Source organism: Salvia hispanica, chromosome 3 (genome assembly GCF_029641045.1).
Source record: "Salvia hispanica isolate PSC_SH4W2 chromosome 3, Shi_PSC_v1, whole genome shotgun sequence".
In the NCBI taxonomy this organism is placed as follows: domain Eukaryota; kingdom Viridiplantae; phylum Streptophyta; class Magnoliopsida; order Lamiales; family Lamiaceae; genus Salvia; species Salvia hispanica.
Genome location: NC_142694.1, coordinates 26269099 through 26282621, shown reverse-complemented (window position 1 = coordinate 26282621; position 13523 = coordinate 26269099). Strand labels below are relative to the sequence as shown.

At 33.4% G+C, this 13523-nt stretch overlaps 1 protein-coding gene, 2 long non-coding RNA genes and 1 pseudogene across 4 annotated transcripts in view; 1 reads left to right on the top strand and 3 right to left on the bottom strand.

The window, feature by feature from the left end:
- The window catches only part of LOC125214644 (uncharacterized), a 63388-nt gene that overhangs the window by 43216 nt on the left and 6649 nt on the right, over window positions 1-13523 (bottom strand). The window lies entirely within an intron of this gene.
- On the top strand, window positions 5936-7481 carry LOC148930458 (uncharacterized). Of its 2 annotated transcripts, none has more exons than XR_016136684.1 (2): window positions 5936-6246; window positions 6348-7481. It is a non-coding gene; the product is annotated as an uncharacterized LOC148930458 (long non-coding RNA). The 2 variants fall into 2 exon arrangements; XR_016136683.1 differs by having other exon boundaries at window positions 6335-7481.
- On the bottom strand, window positions 7831-8692 carry LOC125209667 (uncharacterized; annotated as a pseudogene).
- LOC148930457 (uncharacterized) lies at window positions 9562-10328 on the bottom strand. The gene is made up of 2 exons (XR_016136584.1): window positions 10294-10328; window positions 9562-9768 (listed from the first exon to the last, which is right to left on the bottom strand). It is a non-coding gene; the product is annotated as an uncharacterized LOC148930457 (long non-coding RNA).

The window sequence follows — 13523 nt, the reverse complement described above, 5'->3', positions numbered from 1 at the left end:
TGAAAGTATATCTAGGTTAGTGTTACATCCGTGCGATGCATGATCCAATTGATTTTTTATTTGCACTAATTTGAATCTAAATTCAAATTTATTAAATGAGGAACAATATCGTTATATCAAGTTTTAAATTCATATATAACCATTTATTATACCGCTGAAACTTCATATAATAAAAATAAGTTTCAAAACAATAAATTGCACCCAAAACATGCGTTAATAAAAAACTTTTCGATCTCTACTATAAAAAGATCAACCACAAACACATGTTAATCACAATTTAATGTTTAATGAAAAAATGGATAAATTGATGCTATTTATGTTCCATGATTAATGTGTGCAAATCCAAGTTAGAATATACTCTTAATTACACATTATACTATTTAATAACTTTTACGTTTAATAAAATATAAATAAGGTTATATTCCGAATTTTTTAATTTTCAAAACAAATTTGATAAAAAATAGTGATTTCAAATTTTCAATATATGCTAAATTAGTATTTTTTACAAAAACCAATAGTTTTATTTTTTTCATGTTTAAATTTTTATTTATAATTTGTTTTACAAATATATTAAAGGTATATCTTTTGTTCGTGGGTACTATATTTCCTTTCTCTTTGCTTTTAATAGATCTTAATTTATAATTATATTAATTAAAAGAACATATAATTAGAGTTTGAAAAAATTGAAATATCAACAAAATTATGCGTTGACATTTTAATGTCATCGTGCGACATTTTTAATACATTGCGTTGATGAGTTAGCAGAAATTAGCAATTTAAAAAGTTAGAAATATAACACACCCCCTCAGATATAGTACATAATTATATACATAGACATTAATCTTATTTTATAAAATATCAATATAATTGAAAGAATAAATAATTAGTGCGTGTTGTGTTCATGTATACATTCATAACATTTGTAATTGTGCAATAGGAACATAAATAAAAAATAAAAATTGTAATAAAATATAATAAATTTGCACAAAAAATCACATTACAATCGACATTCATCATCCTCAATATTTATTTATATACCCCACCATACCCGTCAATATGCAACAATTACCAACCAATTCCGACGCTGCGAGCCCGTGACACAAAAATAAAATAGCCGAAGCTAATTCCCAAACACACTGACAACGCCAATATTCCCAAAACACACGGACAACGCCAATATTCCTACCAAAAGTCCATGCTCAACATCTGACAAATTGGAAAAACAAAGTCAAGATCATTATCAAAAAATAAAGAACAAACCAAAATCACAAAACAATTTGTGAAAAGCGAATTAAGTGTGCAAAATAAACATTATTAACACACAAACAAAAAGGAATCATAAAACAGAAAACTGACTTCATGTTATAATAAAAAAGATAAGGAAGTGGAAGAATACTTGAAAGTGAGCCAAATTCCGCAGAAAGTTCAAGGAAGAATGTGATGAAAAAAATGTAGGAAAGTGTGGATTATAATTATAAATTTATAACATAACAAATGCCATGTATTTATAGTAAAAAAAAATTATGAAAGTCTCCAAAACTTTTCACTTTTCCCATTTATAACTCTTTTTAACTTCCCTAATATAAAAAATTGTAAATATCAAACCCTACAAAAATGTTACTACTATTAATATTGGTCCAATTAATTATACGGCATAAGTTATAAATTTATGAGTTAATAACGGTTACATCTCTCTATTACATAACAACATTTGATAGAATTTCATGATTGTGCATTAAATTTTAGAATTATGAGTATACATTAAATGTAAAAATGGCATTTCCTAATTTTTGACTTCCTAACGTTTGGTTGTTTTAGTTCTGTCAAAACTAATTATCTAAATTAGTTGCTTAGCAATTTGCCTATTTTTTTATGTAATAACAATTATATGGAGTATCTATTACAGAGGTAAATTGTAAGTATACATCTAGTTCGAAATTATGAAGTTCATGGCAGTTACTATAGTTATATCCTTGAGCTCTTATGTAAATATTCATGGCAGCCAATTAAAACTTTCGGCCGTTTCATCAATTTTCATGAGCAGTGACATTTATTCCCAAAATTTATCATGAAACATTATAATTGACGCCATTAATAGCAAATTTTTAATAGAAATACGTTTCATCAATTTTAATGAAGAAAGACTTTTCAAAATTTATAAATATTCTCATGCCCAAAACTTGTAAGTATTCAAAAATAAGAACAAAACTCAGCCTTTTACTTAGGTACGAGATAGAATTTGAATTTAATACCATATTTATGAAATAAAGTACGAAATCTTAAAGGAAGTAGATTTTTCCCAATATATTTCTTACTATTACTCGTATTTGTTTTCTTATGATATATTTTCTTTAAATATATGCTCTTTACTTGTCTATATATAGAGTTGTTCTACTTTTTTTTATTGTAATTTACATTAAAAATTTATATACTATTGAAATTTCTTGTGTTTATACATATTGTAGGTAAACATTTCTTGTGTTTATCTTAATTTTATGTAGTTATGTTCATTATTCTTGTGTTTGATATATATGTGGTCACGATAAATTTGTGTCTTTTGTATGTATGGTTATCTACGTTGATTAAGGTACCGTTCGGTTGCTATGACTCATAATAAATATGATTATTCATATATGATTAAATTGTGAGATTATTTTAGTTGTAGAAAATGGCTATGACTCATTATAATATGAGTAAATTATGAGATTCAATCTCATGAACCAAACATAATAATATTCCTATGTGTTTAATCTTGAGATATATTCTTTCAAACTCAATAGGTTCTTAGGGAATTACGGACCATAATTTTTTGTATTAGCCGGTTGAAAATCTTCTAACCACCGGCGGATCTTGGGGGGGCAAGAGGGGGCGGTCGCCCCCTCCGGGCCGTTCGGAGAGCCTAAATTTTCCATTGAATCAGGCCGAAAATAAGAATATCCGCCCCCTCCGTGAAGTGTAAAAATATATTTGTTTCAGTAAATATCATATAAAATCCAATAGCCCAATGGTTTGGTTTTTAAGTAAGAGGTGAAGGGTTCAACCTCAAGAGCATATTTTTTCCTTTCTTTACTTTTTTTATTTTTTCAATTCATATGTCTTCTTGTTATCAATTTTATGAAATCTAAACTTTTACTAATATGTAGTATATGGAGTATTATTTATTATATTTATTTTTTAAGTATTTTTGATATTGTGTTTATTTTTTTCTACTAAAATATTTATAATTTGTGATCCATATTGCATCTTGTTCTTTATATAATAAAATAAATATTTTAAATATTTATAATATCTAAATTTTTACTATTCTACTTCTATCACTTTTTTATATAATATTTACAATAATTTTAGATGTATGTATGTAATACTTACAATAATTTTATATTTTTAGATGAATAATACTTATATTCAAGTTAATGCACATTTATATTTTATTAACGAAGCTAGTGCTATTTATTATTAATATAATATTATTTATTTTATTATTTTACTAAATTATATTAATTTTTTAAATATTAAATCCGCCCCTCCATTTTCGGGGTCTGGATCCGCCACTGTTCTAACCGCCGTTAAAAAGAAGTAGCTCCACACGCCCCCACCCCATGCTTATGTATCCATATATGTTAGTATTATACTCTCTCCGTCTCTTAAATTTTGTCACACTTTGATCGTGCACGAGTTTTAAAAATTGTAATGGAAAGTGAGTTAAAAAAGTTAGTGGAGAGCGAGTCATACTTATATATATATAATATATATATATATATATATATAGAGTTGTGATCATTGTCGAACCAATTTTAAAGACCGAACTAGAGACCAAATCTGGGCCATTAGATCTAGTTTTTTTGATGAGATGTGCTGCTGTGAAATTTTTTTCGGCTTCATTACAAGCCCATTTTACTTCATTATATAGGTTTATTACTTCATTCTGTACGTAATACCTTGAAACTACAACATGTTTTTACTTGCTTCCATTAGGTTTTGAAATGATTCAACATATGCTTCATTCAAATTTATTGACGTGGGTTTTTGCTTGATTAACATTAAAAATGCAATTTATTCAAGTGAGTTTATTACTTCATTCAGAAACATTATTACTTCATTGGATAAGATTTTTACTTCATTCCAGTAGGACTTCAAATGCTTCTACACATACTTCATTCCAATAATTTATTACATTATTCCATGTGTTTATTAAATCATATTAGCGCCATGACGTTGGTGATAGATATTGTAGAGAGAAAGAACGGCTTGCGATGACGAAACCACATTTACGTAATGGAATGAAGTAAAAACCTACTGGAATGAAGTAAAAACCTACTAGAATGAAGTAAAACCTACTAGAATGAAGTAATATATTCTGGAACGAATTTAAATCTTCGTAACATGTTAGTATGACTTATTTACCTTCAGATGAATTAAAATAGGCTCGTGATGAAGGCGAAAATAATTTATATATTTCTGTATCTTATCCATAAAAAACTAGATCTAAAAGCCCTAATTTGGTAGGGTTCGATGGTTCGGTGTCACGACCGCACCTTGCTAGGGATAGCAAATGCGGTTTATCGCGACTAGGGGAGGATTAAAGAAGCGAGGAAAGAAAGGGGGAAACCTTGGCACGACTGAAATGAACGAAATCAAATTGGAATAATTGACAAAATATATCAGAGTGCATGATACAAAAGAACATAAGTTCAACTTTTACACTGCAGCGGAAGAGTCAAGAGAGAATGACACCGTGTATGGAGACACGATTCATTCGAGCATTATAATACTGAAATACATTCGCCATCTTTGCTCAACACCGCCCTTCGTCATCACCGCTTAACCTGTACATTTTTAAAACATATGCAGGGCTGAGTACTTGATGTACTCAGTGAACACAATGCCGAAATATATTTTCATAAAAACTGGTTTTGTCGAGCCATAACTGAGTGAACCCGGGGTTTTATTGAAAATACCCGAGAACACTAAAATCATTTTCTCTTAAAAACTGTGATCGGCTGATCCATTTTCCTGGAACATATACCATATCTGAACTTCTTTCTGGTGCCGGGAATGTGGCCACATTCCACGGTCACAATGACCGGTCAACTCGAAGGATGGCTCTCAGTCCCTGGTGTACACTAGCCTGAGCAGGGAATCTCTCCCACACTCGGACCCGAATTCGATTCCCAGCATAACTGGTCTAGTAGGGACGCTCCCCTTTCTAGACGAACAGATAGGTAATGCTCAAAACAAAAAAAAAAAACATGGCAAGACAAAACATACTTTGAATTTAAATAACTGAAAGCATTTTTCACCACATAATAATGTAGGATAGAAAGCTCACAAAAATACTTTAGTTCGAAAGTCCACCTCGTTCGTTTAATTTTTCCTTAACTTGAATTTCTTGCTCTGACCTTGACTTGCGGAGATAACCTTTTTGAAAATATCACAATATAATATAACTCACTAATTAGACTTCAATAAAATCTTAAACTTTAATAGGAATTCATGCCTCCTAATAAATCCCTTTTATTTTTCTCTATTCTTTAAGACCTTTCTAAAACTCGCATACTATTTAATGTTTCTTCTTTCACTATTCCCGGCTTCAATTGAATTGAACCTCTTACTTAACTTCAAAAAAATTTACTTTTTACACAAAACTCTAAAATAATTTAAAAGATCAATTATTTTAGCTTAGTTATGCCATTAGAAGAAACCATATAAAAATATATTAATCGAACCTTAATTTAAAACATAAACTAAAATATAATTAAATTTTGGAAATGGGCCTTCCTACATTTATTTACTACAGCACCTAATTTATTAAAAGATTGGGCCCAGATTTTATTATTCCATTTGTTTAGCCCAAATAACTAACGTGTTAGCCCAATAACAATTAAATAAAACAACCCATGTATCATCTTCATCACCATTTACCCCAATTAGAAATGATGTGAGAGAAGCTCCCACTTCTCACTACTTGCTACTGCCACCGCCACCACACTCCAGCACCACCGCCCGTCGCCGCTCCTCTTCTCTTCTCCATTTCCCTCTCTTCCCTCTCCTCTATCTCTCTTTCTTCCCCCACTCCCTTCTCCTCTCTCAGCCCTGTTCAGCCGCAGCTGCCCCCCTCTCTCCCGATCTGCCCGCTGTTGTGCATGCAAAGGCAGCGGCTTCGCCGCTTCTTCTCCGCGCCTCACGCTGCCGGAGAAGCTCCCCGAAGCCACCACAGTCGCCACCTCCTCACCGAATTCCCGAAAGGTAAGGATTTTATTGTTCTTCCCTTTTATTTCATTTTCTAAGGATTTATAATCCTAGATTTACAAGTTTTGGAATTTAATTTGTGAAGGTTGTGAAATTAGTGACGAATCGGGGTGTGTGGCTGCCACCGTCGGCAACGGCGTGCCGAAACTCAGTCGCCGGAATTCCCGACAGATTCGTACACATAAGATAAGTTTCTTTAACTATCTAGTTCTAGCCATTGTAGGATTTTAGTCTCTCTATTCCATGTGTTTGGTGAATTGTGAGTATTTTTTTCTAGCTACTTAGAAGAAGACTTGATGGTGAAACATACTATTAGGCTAGGTGCTGTAAATTCCAAATTTGGGCAGATTCTATCTTCGAAATTGTGTATGCATGCTTGTACATAGATGAAAGAAAAGAAAGGCTTGATGTTCCTTTTGAGGTGGGAACTGGGAACAAAGTGTTGTTGGATTTTAGGGCTTGATCCTACGATTATCTGCAACTTTCTCCAACTCTCCTTCCTCGTACTCCTTTATTCTATATGTGTGTATGAAGAGAATTTGTAGAATGTTTGATAGTGATGGGTTTCCTAAAGTGGAAAGGCTTGAGGTTTATATACTTGTCATTACCTTGCATCTTGCTATGCAAATGGATGAATGTTTAACCTGGGGAGGTTTAACTTGCAAGTGGATGAAGGTTAAAACTTGGGAAGGTTTAACTTGGTGAAGGTTTTAACTTCACTGTAATATTTGTATGTCAGAGATATTTATCCCCTTCTGGTGATCTTACGGCAAAAAGTGTTTTGAGGAGCTTATGTGGCTTTTATCTATGTACATTGGCATTTATGGCCCATTTGGTTGAAATCCTGCAAAGATTTTGATTGGATTTGGGAATGAATTTCATATGTCTATCTATCCTGCTCAAATCTACTATTGGATTTCATTTGATACTCCTTAATCCATTCAAAGATTTACTCCACAATTTATTTTCTTACTCTCTCTCTCTAATTTTCTTCTTTTGTAGGAAATAGCATCTATTGAAGGAGCATGGACTATCCCCGTTGATGTATCGTCTTTCCTTGGAGCTTGAGCACAACCGTTGAAAGGCTGCCCGAACTTGCACGCCTATCTCTAATTGTAAAAGATTAGGATTTGGTTATATTGTATACTTTTATCGGACTTCTCGTATCATGTACTTTTATTCGGATTTATTATTTTAAATTAATCCTGGTAAAACAATCAACTTCTTTTGTATATTTTGTCTTGATTTCGTTATAACTCAAAAGATCGATATTAAAATTCAAACGGCAGTTTATAAATACTACATTGATCACTTATTTATAATTATGTAGTTAAGATCATAATAATAATACTAAGGTTCAAAAGTTGGGGATGTTACATTCTACCCCCCTTAAATAAAATTTCGTCCCGAAATTTGGCGTCTACTATTATTTCTCCATCTTGTCTTCCAATTCCCCGGTAGCTTCTTCGTAGCCTTGGTGTTGGTACCGGTGTTGGTATGCGGGTGGGGATAGGTCTCTACTTACTTCGGCCTGAAGTGCATGAAGTTGTGAGTGTGATCCTTTGTAGTTCTTCATTACCCTCATCTCATCTTTCTTGTTTGGGCATTCTTTGGAGAAATGTTCACTCCTGCCACATTTGTAGCACTCATTGGTGCCAGCCTTGCACACACCAAAGTGGTGCTTGGAGCACTTAACGCAAAGTGGGACCTTAGGTCGGTATTCACCTCTTTGACTGGGAATGTCTCGTCTCCCATCGTATTGCATTTGATTTCTGGTGGGTTCTTGCCTCTTGTCATCATATGGAGTCCGATCCTCATCCCATTTTCTCTTGTTTCGGGAGTTATGTTGTTGCTGCAATGGTAGTGGTGTAGGTACTGATGCATCCTCTTTAGGCATGGCTGACTCGATGTCCAATGCCCGTCTCAAAGATTCAGCGTAGGGTAGTTCCCCTTGACTTGCTAGTGCCATTCTTATTTCATGCCTCAAACCGCCCAAAAACTTCGCTACCATCTTCGCGTCAGTGTCAACTAGCAAAAGCGCGTAACGAGACATGTTGCAAAACGTTCTATCGTAATCAGTCACAGACATTTTGCCTTGTGTTAAGTTGTAGAACTCGACTTCTTTTTCCTTTCGATAGCTCCGTGGAATAAATTTGTCATATATTTCTTCCTTGAAATCTTTCCAAGTTAACTGTGCTAGTTGTTCTGGACACATGATCTTTCTCCTAGCTTCCCACCAATAGTCAGCCGGGCCCTCCAGTTGAAAAGCCACACAATTTAGTCGTTCTTGATCAGTGCATTGTAGTAGATTGAAAATACGTTCCATGCTGCGTATCCATGTCTCGGCATTAGCTGGGTCTCCCATCCCATCGAATACAGACGGGTTTTGTTTGAGAAACGTTTCCTCTACACGTCGTCGTGGGGGTGGAGGTGGTGGACGCATATCATCCCGTTCCTCATAACATTCATATTCATTCCTTGGGACTCGCTCGTTCCTTCTTGGTCGTCCGACTCTCCTCGGTAACATCCTGTTTTGTTAACACCTATAGATTAACAAAGTCGTATTCTATTATAGCTTAAAATTCATTTCCTCTTGAGTTCTTTTCATTTCTCAACTTCTTTCTATGTTCATTTTAGTCGTTCTATAATATGATAGTAAAATCATTGAGATTCGAGGTCGAACCATATTCTTTTAGATGAGAGGCATGCATCATAAAACATTCTATGTTCTGTGAGTAATGTCTTAGTTCTCCATACTATACTCGTGCTCTAAAAGTTGGACTCATAAAGATACCATTTTCTTTCAAGTATTTTAAACTTTTCACAAAAAAAATAACCACATCGAAAGAAAACTTTCACATTGAGAATCAACTATTTATCTGAGTTCAAAATCTCAAAAACACTTTAACTTTGAATTAAATAACTATAACTTTTTAAATTTCAAATCTCACTCATTTCTCAAAAACTCTCTTTCCTTTTCACTTCTGTCCCTTAAAGGGAATACGTTTCCTCTTTCTTTACTGAATAAAACCTTGCCATCTTCTCTTTCTTTTCAAAAAGCAAAAATTACCTATTTCTTTGGTTGAGCGGGACGAGTCGGGGTGTTGAGCTTTTGGCGTTTAACATTTTAGTCTAGGGATATGAATCCAGACTAAGCCTGAAAGAAAACTCTTGGGTCCATAGCGGAAAGAAAAATTGCTCTGATACCACTCTGTCTCACGACCGCACCTTGCTAGGGATAGCAAACGCGGTTTATCGCGACTAGGGGAGGATTAAAGAAGCGGGGAAAGAAAGGGGGAAACCTTGGCACGATTGAAATGAACGAAATCAAATTGGAATAACTGACAAAATATATCAGAGTGCATGATACAAAGGAACATAAGTTCAACTTTTACACTGCAGCGGAAGAGTCAAGAGAGAATGACACCGTGTATGGAGACACGATTCATTCGAGCATTATAATACTGAAACACATTCGCCATCTTTGCTCAACACCGCCCTTCGTCATCACCGCTTAACCTGCACATTTTTAAAACATATGCACGGCTGAGTACTTGATGTACTAAGTGAACACAATGCCGAAATATATTTTCATAAAAACTGGTTTTGTCGTGCCATAACTGAGTGAACCCGGGGTTTTATTGAAAATGCCCGAGAACACTAAAATCATTTTCTCTTAAAAACTATGATCGGCTTATCCATTTTCCTGGAACATATACCATATCTGAACTTCTTTCTGGTGCCGGGAATGTGGCCACATTCCACGGTCACAATGACCGGCCAACTCGAAGGATGGCTCCCGGTCCCTGGTATACACTAGCCCGAGCAGGGAATCTCTCCCACACTCGGACCCGAATTCGATTCCCAGCATAATTGGTCTAGTAGGGACGCTCCCCTTTCTAGACGAACAGATAGGTAATGCAAAACAAAAAAAAAACATGGCAAGACAAAACATACTTTGAATTTAAATAACTGAAAGCATTTTTCACCACATAATAATGTAGGATAGAAAGCTCACAAAAATACTTTAGTTCGAAAGCCCACCTCGTTCGTTTAATTTTTCCTTAACTTGAATTTCTTGCTCTGACTTTGACTTGCGGAGATAACCTTTTTGAAAACTCACTAATTAGACTTCAATAAAATCTTAAACTTTAATAGGAACTAGTATCACACTCGTGCGATGCACGATCCATTTTATTTTCTTCATACTTATTTCATTTTGTAAAATGATTTTATGAAATGAAAAACAATATGAACATATTGCGTCAATTAGTCGGGATCTTATTGCCACTTTAGCATTTTGAGGTAATTTTCAATTAACTAATTTTGAATTCTTTATTTTTGTTCTCATAATTTCAACTGCTCCCCATTTTAGGGCGTATCATTACTTTCCCATTTAAATTCTCCGTTTGGTTATTTGACTGACAACATAATTAATCTTATTAAGCAATTAATAACATTTCTATTACAATTATCTTATTAATTAGTTTTTGGAATGTAAAAAATTCAAAATGGAGTACTATATGTATGTATTGGACATACTTGAATTGCTCATATTCTCATCAATCCCATAAATTAAGAATGAATCTACATTCATTAACGGTCTATCAATCAATATTTCACCCATTTAATTAGTCTTATTTCAAAAAATGAAATCTCAAATTTCAAAACTAAATAAAACCTTCTCATTCTCGGTATCTCTTCTTTGTCTCAAAGCCCTCTCTCCACCGCCAATCCAACCTACCGCCCTTTTTTTCGCCAACAGGTAAAGCTCGTTGCCACTGGCAAGCAGCCCTCTTCTCTTTCTCTTTCTCTTTCTCTTTTCCCACTTCTAGGCGTCTCCCTCCGCACGACTTCTACCTTTGTACCACCACCACCGACATTACTTTCTTTAGACAAGTCTTCCCAATTAGGGAGCGATGCGCAGTTGCCTTGATTTTTTTCCTCAATTCCTCATTTCTACATGTTTGAGAATCTTCCTCTTTTTTGCATGTTACCATTCTGGAGTAGACGGTAGTGACGGAGTTGAGCCTCATGCGATTTTGTTGCTCTAGTCAGCTCTGATCCCCTCACCTCTAATGATTTGTAATTTGTTGATTCAAGTTTTTGAGCTTATATTTATAGAGCTTAATTCATGTATTAACCATCAATCATAATGAATTTGTAACGCCAACTGCCATTATTTTTGCAATTATGTTATAATAAAGTCAAAATATAAATTTAGTGCAACAATTTTAATTTTGTGGTAGTTATAATTTTTTCAATGACGGCCTAAATTAAACAATTTTAATTATTGTATAGCCGTTACATTTTTTAATGGCTGCCTGAATTAAATAATTTTAATTAGTGTATAACGGTTCAAAAATGTTGATTTGCCATAGAATCTTTTCAAATATTCACGTAAACTAATATATTATGTGTCATGATGGAAAATTTATTACATTCTTGTCCAATACTTATCAATATTTAAATGCATACACAAAACTTATGAAAATTCTAAAGCATGTCAAAACTCGCCTTTTATATTAGTATAGATATAGATTCATGCCTCATAATAAATCCCTTTTATTTTTCTCTATTCTTTAAGACCTTTCTAAAACTCGCATACTATTTAATGTTTCTTCTTTCACTATTCTCTCTCTCTCTCTCTCTCTCTCTATATATATATATATATATATATTAGTTTCATACTATCTCCAGCCCCCAAAATTTGTCCCACTTTGACTCGGCACGGGTTAAAGAAATGTAATTGAAAGTGAGTTGAAAAAGTTAGTGGATTGTGAGTGCTACTTTAATATATTAGTTTTATAATAAAATGTGAGTAAGAATGGGTTAGTGGAATATGAGGTCCGCTACCAAAAATGGTAAAAAGTGAAATGGGACAAATTTTGGGGGACAGACGGAAATAAAAAAATGAGACAAATTTTAGGACGGAGGTAGTAATAAAATGTGAGTTGAAATGAATTAGTGGAAGATGGTGTACACTACCAAAAATGGTAAAAATTGAAATGTGATAAATTTTGTGGGACAAATGAAAAAGGAAAAATGTGATAAAATTTAAGGGATGGAGTGAGTATAATACTTTGGATTGGATATTTGCTAATTAATTTATCATTTGTTTTTAAACCTATTTACTTATTTTTTAAACCTATTTTACTTATCTGAACTCGTTTGGTAATTATAGAAAAATGAATTGCGGATTATCATCACCACTATTGTGCCGCCGAAGGCTCTCTCCGTTGACGGCCGCGTTTGCTGTTACATTCTTGGTGTTAATCACTCGAATCTATTCTACAGGTTTGTGCATGCGTTGTAATACTATATGGTATTGTTCAGTTTAAAAAATAATATTTTATGATTATATATATACTTCATCCTTTCATTGTGAACAAAGACATTTTTTTTTGTACGAAGTTTAAGAATAGCGTGTTAAATGGATAGTGAATAAAGTAACAGAGAATTAAGTAAGAGAGAAAATAAAGTAAAAGAGAGTCTAGAGCCTTTGTCCTAGCGGCAAGGGGCTTATACATCAATGTATGAGGTGCCGAGTTCGAGCCCTCTAGACTTCAGTTGTAATTTCCACCTTTCTTAGGAGTTAATTTAAAAAAAAATAAAGTAAAAAAGAAAATTACTTTTGTCCAAAAATAGAAACGACTCAATTAACTTGAAACTTCGCAAAATAGAAAAATGACTCTATTAACATGGAACAAATGAAATATTATATTTAGTTCATGATATTGAATATTAGTACAATTTACTCTCTCCTTTCATGATGAAATATCTCATATATGACCCGCACGAATTTTAAGAATTTGTTTGCCTTTTCAAAGTAAAGTGGTTAGAAAAAGTTAGTGGAATGTAGAGTCTATTTTTATAGTATATTGGTTTTATAATAAAATATGAGTTGAATGAGTTAGTGGAATGTAAAGTTCATTTACTAATAGTATAGTAAAAGACATTAGCGAAAAGACGAAAAAAGAAAAATAGGACACCTAATGGCGGACGAGAGAATAATAGATAAGTATATAATAATGAAGCATAGCCAACTCCTCTAATAAAAATAATCTCATAACTTAATCTAAAATGGATTATAATATCAGCTATAGGAGTAGAGGTGCCCAAGATTTACGGTTTCGGCGGTTAACCGTGAAATCGTAACCGGTGGTTATGGTTTCGAACCGAAACCGTGAAAATTTACCCAAATCGAAACCATCAATTTAAGAACCGTGGTTCGGTTCAAGTTCAAAAATTTCCGAACTGAAACCGTGTCGGAA